Source organism: Poromitra crassiceps, assembly GCF_964638095.1.
Source record: "Poromitra crassiceps genome assembly, chromosome: 3".
Lineage (NCBI taxonomy): Eukaryota > Metazoa > Chordata > Actinopteri > Beryciformes > Melamphaidae > Poromitra > Poromitra crassiceps.
Genome location: NC_139625.1, coordinates 52431871 through 52439370, shown reverse-complemented (window position 1 = coordinate 52439370; position 7500 = coordinate 52431871). Strand labels below are relative to the sequence as shown.

At 42.4% G+C, this 7500-nt stretch overlaps 1 protein-coding gene across 3 annotated transcripts in view; it reads left to right on the top strand.

Moving 5' to 3' along the window:
• Positions 1 to 1199: 1199 nt before the first annotated feature.
• Positions 1200 to 7500, top strand: part of keap1a (kelch-like ECH-associated protein 1a) — a 19173-nt gene continuing 12872 nt past the window's right edge. Inside the window, exon 1 of one of the 3 annotated variants that reach the window (XM_083633625.1) lies at positions 1200 to 1486. The gene's annotated coding sequence lies outside the window, so the exon portion shown is untranslated. Of the gene's footprint in view, positions 1746 to 6189; positions 6266 to 7500 lie in introns of those variants that run through there. The other 2 variants (XM_083633623.1, XM_083633624.1) reach the window with 2 other exon arrangements.

Genomic DNA, 7500 nt, shown 5'->3' with positions numbered 1-7500 from the left:
AAAGTTAAAGCAACAATTTATTAAAAAAACTATGGGAAAACAACTAGACAACACAAACTACAAATCAACAGAACAAAAGGTGCATGGGTGAGGAGGGAGAGAGACTGAATGGTCTGAAGGTCTTCTTAAGCCCAATGAGTGAGTGAGTGCACCCAACCAGGCTCCTGCAAGAGGGCCAGGATAGTGGGAAGGTCATCACACTTTTGGATGTTTTATTACAGAAAAATCCATGACAAAAATAGTCATATACATTCTGTCATTGTGTTACTTATGGTTGCAATTCTTGTGAAAATAAATTGTCCTTTTTGCTGGGGACCCTCTGAAGTTGGAACCCCCCAACCTGCTATAGGGACTTTTAAAAGTATTTTAAATGTCTAGTAGCCTAGTCTAGTGAATGATGAGTTTACTTTAACATACTTTCTGGCATTATTTATCTTCTAGCTAATCTTTTATACCTATAGGATCTTGTACGATTTAGGTGTCCTTTATTATATCTAATCCCTGTGGGATTTTGGCTATACTTATTTTGAAAGGGGAGGACTGAATAAACACTAACATTCAGCCATGATTCATCAACTCAAATAAGGAAACGAGCAGATGTGGTCTCACAGCTAAGCCTGTTTTCTTTGCTGCATGAATCACCAATGAAAACTTCACCAATCACCAGAAGCAAAACTGTCAACTTGTCAAGCAACGTGTGTGTGTGTGTGTGTGTGTGTGTGTGTGTGTGTGTGTGTGTGTGTGTGTGTGTGTGTGTGTGTGTGTGTGTGTGTGTGTGCGTGCGTGCGTGCGTGCGTGCGTGTGTGTGTGACAGTGTGTGTGTGTGTGTGTGTGAGTGACAGTGTGTGTGTGTGTGTGTGTGTGTGTGTGTGTGTGTGTGTGTGTGTGTGTGTGTGTGTGTGTGTGTGTGTGTGTGTGTGTGTGTGTGTGTGTGTGTGTGTGTGTGTGTGTGAGAGAGAGAGAGAGAGAGAGAGAGAGAGAGAGAGAGAGAGAGAGAGAGAGAGAGAGAGAGAGAGAGAGAGAGAGAGAGATTGAAATGGGATGGGATTGGGTTTGATGTGTGGTTTGATGGTGTTTGTTTTTTTCTCACCAAGGCAATGACATACATGATACTGTACTTTCAGCAGTATAAAGGTGCACACGACACACACACAGTAGCAGGCCTATCCAAAGCGGTTCGCTTTCAGTTTGAGGAATGCTGTATATAGCCATAGGGAGTTGTTGCCATGTAGGTGTCGGTGCAGCGCACTGCCCTCTCTCACTGTGCAGGACGGGATATTTGTAGAGTCATGTTGTCGGTGCAGAAATTCCTCCCGGAGCGTGTTGGATGCCTGCCCGCGATCCGCGCGTCGACGCTTTCACTAACCGGTTCATGTGGAGAGAGGAGGCTGGCTGTTGTAGCCGACTAGCCGTGTCGCTGTCAAACGTAGGCTAATCTGCGCTCCGTGAGATCCTGTGAGGACCATATAGACTGTATAATAAATAGGTGAGGACAGACAGCCGTGCGTAAAGTGTCCGTACTCCGTACTGATTTCTGTGATATCAACAGATCCTATCTTGATTATGTCATTCTGATTCACGACACACGGCGTCCCTTTTCGATGCTATGCGGAGCTAAACTTCCTTAGAGGCGGTGAGAAAATCTATTACAGTTACAGCAACTAACTTCGATGCAGCTCAGTTTTGGACGCGCCCTGACGAATATCACTCTGTAGCCTATATGGATGGGTGTCTGGAAGTCATGGGTGAGTTTGTTTCTTTCCTGTGGCATATCTCTAATAATGCTACGGAATAGTTTTTTTTTGTTGCTGTGTTGTCTGTAGCTAGTTTGTTGTTCTAGGGTTATTTCTTTTTTCCTCAACGGCGCGCATTCTCACAAAGGGGAATTGAAACTGTTGTAGGCTACATTGTCCTCTGTCCAGTGAGTGACATATTAATTCATGTATTCTACAGAGGGGTTGAGTGCTGCTCAGGCCATGTCTACTGAAAACTGAGTTTTTGCTTGATTATTTGGCACAACTCCAGTCACTATATTCTTATAATATTCCTATAGCCTATGTTGTTTTGTGGGGAAATGGGCCTATATGTGCCAGTATATTCTTTGGTCAGGTCAACGTGTACTAGGTCAACTAAAGCATTGTCTAGTGATAATAGCTGCATAATTAGTGACACTTCAGGAGATAATAAGCTGACTATCAAGTCGCAGTAGCTATAGCAATTGCTATAACTACTGCGACTTGATAGTGTTCCTTTAAGGCTATTTAGAATCACTTAAGTGATTAAGGCAACATCAGTGTTTATGTCTGTCTCTTCTTTTCAAACTTCATCATTAAATATCTGCCATAGCTTGTTTTGATATTGTGCTATCAAATCAATTAAATATTTCATAAGAATGCTTTATTTTTTCTAATTCTTTTATATTTCACTTTGGAATGAAATTGATGGCAACTGCAAGTGAATTAGGCTACAGTAGCAGCAGGTTACAAGCTCTCAGCTCATACTGCATGCTTATGTGATTGATTTGTGGGCTGTGTGTTGGTGCAATGATATAATGTCGTGTGGTTTCTATGATAACCTCCTCTCTCTCCTGAATTTAGGGGAAAACACTTTGTAAGTGTACTTCGACCTCAGTCAGCTGTCAGGGCAGTTACAAAGGGTCACATGGCATAAAAACCTGTGTCAATGCTGTTTCCAATGATATTGCAACAGATGCACGGTCAGTACAGTTCAGCAATTACGAGCAAACAAGAGTATTTGGTTAGCGATAATATTTCCATTTTAGATGCCTCTTTTAGTACGCAAAGGTCAAAGTTGACTCCACATGCCAGGGTCAGCAGACTGCTTTGCTGCCCAGCCTGCCATCTCACACACCAGGAACAACTTGTAAATGGTTAGCGCCCTCTGTCTGTCTGTCTGTCTGTCTGTCTGTCTGACTGACTGTCTGTCTGTCTGTCTGTCTGTCTGTCTGTCTGTCTGTCTGACTGTCTGTCTGTCTGTCTGTCTGACTGTCTGTCTGTCTGTCTGTCTGACTGTCTGTCTGTCTGTCTGACTGTCTGTCTGTCTGTCTGACTGTCTGTCTGCCTGTCTGTCTGTCTGTCTGACTGTCTGTCTGACTGTCTGACTGTCTGTCTGTCTGTCTGTCTGTCTGTCTCTCTCCCCCCCACTGTATCTCCCCTTAGCTCTCGCTCGCTCGCTCTCTCTCTCTCTCTCTCTCTCTCTCTCTCTCTCTCTCTCTCTCGCTCTCTCTCTCTCTCTCTCTCTCTCTCTCTCTCTCTCTCTCAGGTCCATGTGATTTATGAAACATTGATCTTAGTGCAAAAATCACTGAGTGAATTTCTGTGAGATCTCAAAAGTCAAAACTCGACATTGCTCAAAGAATGAAGGTATGAAAGCCATCAAAATCTTTTTCCTTTTTTAATCTTTGAAATCATAATATTAATGAATCAAAGACAAAAAGCATTATGTGACTGCTCACTTCCAAACAACCATTGATGACTTACAGTATGGTGCATTCATGTGCTCCTCGGATATATCGTATTTACCAGGGGTGACGTGGTAATTACGACAGGACACCGTTCAAGTGCTCTTGGTCGGAAAGAGCAACAAACATAGACGCCAGAACATAGACGCCAGAAGTAAGGTTGTGTTCTCATGGCTGCTGTTTTCTTACCAACAGCAAGTAGTGGGTCATTATGGTGTAGCTAGCTACATAGGCCATAATGTGCAACTACTAAAATAAATGATAGCTATGAACAGAATAGTGTTATTTATATATGCACCTTTTTACAGTCAATTGGTGACACGGACTCCATACTTTCCGCCATTGTTGTAGTCCCGAATCCTTACGCAACGTCACTGCTCGGAAGCTCGTGTATCATTGAAATTTCCGAAATTCCCACTCGTAAATACGACAGTGAAGGGCCGTTCATGTGCTCACAACTCGTAAATATGATATATCCGAGGAGCACATGAACGCACAATAAATCAAACCAATATTGTTTGTTTTACCACCTAGTCCTGCTAGTGCTTCTGGTAAAGGCCTTTGTCTGGCAGGTGTTTTAACTCCTAGTTAGGATCAATAAAGGCCTGAGAAGCAGCACTGCCACGGAGTCCTTGAGCAAAGCTCTGCTGCAGCTCTGCACACTGTTTACACAGTTAACCCCCATAAAGCCTGATCAGGAGGGCAGACAGGCCCATACATCCAAACACAATGGCCCTTTATGGACTACTGAGTGGCTCTACTGTATTAACAACTCTCTCTCCCTCTCCCTCTCCCTCTCTCTACTGTATTAACAACTATCTCTCTCTCTCTCTCTCTCTCTCTCTCTCTCTCTCTCTCTCTACTGTATTAACAACTCTCTCTCTCTCTCTCTCCGCTGAACTGATTTGACTCGCTCTCTCTTTCTCTCTCACTCTCTCATGCTATCCCCCTTTCATCTCTTTATCCATCTCTCTGACATGCACTTTCACTCACTAGAGAAATTCCCTGGTGTCTCCTCTCTAGAGCCCGACCGATATATCGGTCCACTGATATTATCGACCGATATTATTACCAAGATACCGAGATATCGTTATCGGCCGATATGTTGGCCGATATTGCCGATATGTTTTTCTTTTGTATTTTTTAAGTTATAGACAGCATGTTGTGTATATTTGATCTTTTTTCTTAACTCAAGTTATATTTTATATGTGTTCTATTTGCATTACTGTATTTCTAGTTATTTCTAGTTATTAAATTCCCAGTGAAGTTGACCGTTTCATTGCATTGATGTCATTTTGGACAATAAAGTTTATTGATAAGCTGTAAAATATCCTGCCGACATTACATATCTCAAGTCATGTCAATTCATATCTTTGTCCAGTGTTTGATATTTGAGGGATCATTGCAAAAACATTGTGTAATATAATGTGTAAATATAATAAGAATATCGGCTGATATATCAATATCGGAATTTTTGTACTCCCTAATATCGGTATCGGCATCGGCCTCAGAAATCCAGTATCGGTCAGGCTCTCTCTCTCTCTCTCTCTCTCTCTCTCTCTCTCTCTCTCTCTCTCTCTCCCCCCCCCCCCCCCCCTCTCTCTCTGAGGGTCATATGACCAGCACTCAGACCACAGACTGTATTGCTCAGACTGACTGTAGGGTGAGAGGTGAGGGGAGCTTGAGGCTGAACAGATATGGTTGTGCAACTCCACAAAGCTGTACTCCTTCAGACAACTGAAGTCGACTGATGCTGGCGATGCTAAGTTAAGTTAAGTTAAGTTAAGTTATCCTTTATTTATCCCCTTGGGGAAATTCATCCTCTGCATTTGACCCATCCTCTACTAGGAACCTTCCTAGAACTAGGAGCAGTGGGCAGCCACTGTGCAGCGCCCGGGGACCAACTCCAGTTCTTTTTGCCAGGACCTTGGTCAGGGGCACTGACAGGAGTATTAACCCTAACATACATGCAAAACAAATCAAAACAAATCAAAACAAATCAACGACAGTAATACATTTCCCTATTTTCCCATTTTGCAGCAAAGAAAGACTGTTCCAAGTTTTCCCATAAGGGTTGAATGTGGCAGCTATCACTGCTAGTTAGGGCTCTATTCTCATTGGTCAGCCAGGCTAAAAATGTCAAAAAAGTGTCAAAATGCATAATGTTGCTCTGTCAAATGTGTCCATTGAATTTGACTACAGTAAGAGGCAGTGCAGAGGCGACTATGACTAGATTACCAGCTGTGACAGCGTGTGGCTGATATCGTTTTCACCTTATGAGTGTGTGTGTGTGTTTGTGTGTGTGTGTGTGTGTGTGTGTGTGTGTGTGTGTGTGTGTGTGTGTGTGTGTGTGTGTGTGTGTGTGTGTGATCAAAGCAAAATGTGCTCCTGGAGACACTATTGTAGCGGGAACTACCACAGAAGTGGTTTGGAGTACTTTGCCAGGTGTTTATATGTCTGTGGACAGATTTTGTCAGCATGATGGTAAATGGTAAATGGCCTGCATTTATATAGCGCTTTTATCAAAAGCGCTTTACAATCAGTAGGTACATTCACCCATTCATACACTGATGGCGGCAGGCTACCACGCAGGGTGCTGGCACACCATCAGGAGCAATTTCGGGGTTCAGTATCTTGCCCAAGGACACTTTGCAGATTGGAGGAGGCGGGAATCGAACCACCGACCTCTTTTATCCAAAGCGATTAGTGGACGACCCGCTCTACCTCCTGAGCTACAGCCGTGATAGTGTCACAACCCTGCACGTCACAAGACTTAGTTTAAAGGTGTGTAGTTGAGATCACAATGAAGGCCGAGTTCGAAGATTAATTGAATTGAATTGAATGTAAACCTTGATTTCTCCCTGTGGGGAATTTCAGCTGTGTAAAACAGTAGCAGCAGCAGAAGAGTCAAACACAGACTGCACATTTCATGTTTGTAGGATATGGATTTGGTCTGGCTTTGGTGCATTGTGTAAGGAGGTGCTTTCAATCCATGACTTACTGCCTGAGACAACCCAGGTGAATAGGGTAAAAAGAACATAAAACTAATGGATATCACCATGAAACTTCTGCAGTTGATTACTTACATTAAGATAGATTTGTTTTTGTATTGCAAGTTTTCTGAAATTGTATGTTAAAATCAGCAAATGATGCATTATCTACTTAAATATGTGCTAATTTGCATACATTTCCAGAACAGAAATCTGAAACTTGGATAAAGCCAGGTTTAAAAAAAAATCTTGTTTCATTTTGTTGACATATCAGAGCCAAAGGTTTTTACAGAGGGCGTTTTGGATAGGAATAAAACTGGAAAGACACAAGCATATTCTGACATCAGAAAACTCCAAGTGGGAAGTGGTTTTATTATGTATGTACTTATTTAGAAAGCCCATTTGAGTCTTTTAAAGTGAACAGGACTTTATGACAGAGTAGAGTGCTTGCTCAGGAAAAGCTTCTGATCTCTGGTAGGAAATCATTCATGTTTTTTTGTTCTGTGTTAGATGTGGTTTTTATTGGCCTGTTGCTGTCGGCAAGCTCTCAGACATTCCTCTCTGACTCACACACTGTCAGTCTGGCTGTTAAAAGTCTACTGTTTGTAGACTCATTGCAGGAGGAAATAAGAAGCAATATATTAAATAAAAAAAATGCCACATTAAATTGTGTCACAATTCTCCCGACAGGTTGCCCCCTGAGGATATGATAAGCCTCCACATTAAGGCCACAAACTATATCAAATGAATTCAAAAGACCAACTCCTTTAAAGATTGTATATGTGAGCCGTCCCTATGGCAAGAAATTACAGGTTCGGAAATTTGAAGAAAATCCTTTTGCTGAATCGACTGAGAGAATTGCTTCCACCCTTGAGGGAAAATAATGGCGTAAAGCCGTCTGACATTATACTGTTGATCATATTTTCTGTTTGATCAGCAAGGAAGTGAAACCTTAACAAGTGTGTGACACAGATACACACCCACCCAGACGCATGCACACAGCCACACACACACACACACACACACACA